The following is a 710-nucleotide window of genomic DNA, read 5'->3' on the forward strand; positions in this document are numbered from 1 at the left end:
CCTTTCTGCTTTCCCTTCTTTGCTTAGAAATGGTTTCCATCTGAGCTCTTGATATTCATACAAGTGGCTCTCTTTTCTCCAAAGGTCTCTTTAACTTTCCTGTAGACAGCATCTATCTTACCCCTAGTGAGATAAGCCTCTACATCCTTACATTTGTCCTCTAGCCATCCCTGCTTAGCCATTTTGCACATCCTGTCGATCTCATTTTTGAGACGTTTGTATTCCTTTTTGCCTGCTTCATTTACTGCATTTTTATATTTTCTCCTTTCATCAATTAAATTCAATATTTCTTCTGTTACCCAAGGATTTATACTAGCCCTCGTCTTTTTACCTACTTGATCCTCTGCTGCCTTCACTACCTCATCCCTCAGAGCTACCCATTCTTCTTCTACTGTATTTCTTTGCCCCATTCCTGTCAATTGTTCCCTTATGCTCTCCCTGAAACTCTGTACATCCTCTGGTTTAGTCAGTTTATCCAGGTCCCATCTCCTTATATTACCACCTTTTTGCAGTTTCTTCAGTTTTAATCTACAGTTCATAACCAATAGATTGTGGTCAGAGTCCACATCTGCCCCTGGAAATGTGTTACAATTTAAAACGTGGTTCCTAAATCTCTGTCTTACCATTATCTAATCTTTCTGATACCTTTTAGTATCTCCAGGATTCTTCCATGTATACAACCTTCTTTTATGATTCTTGAACCAAGTGTT

This window comes from Schistocerca serialis, chromosome 9 (genome assembly GCF_023864345.2).
Source record: "Schistocerca serialis cubense isolate TAMUIC-IGC-003099 chromosome 9, iqSchSeri2.2, whole genome shotgun sequence".
Taxonomy (NCBI): Eukaryota; Metazoa; Arthropoda; class Insecta; order Orthoptera; family Acrididae; genus Schistocerca; species Schistocerca serialis.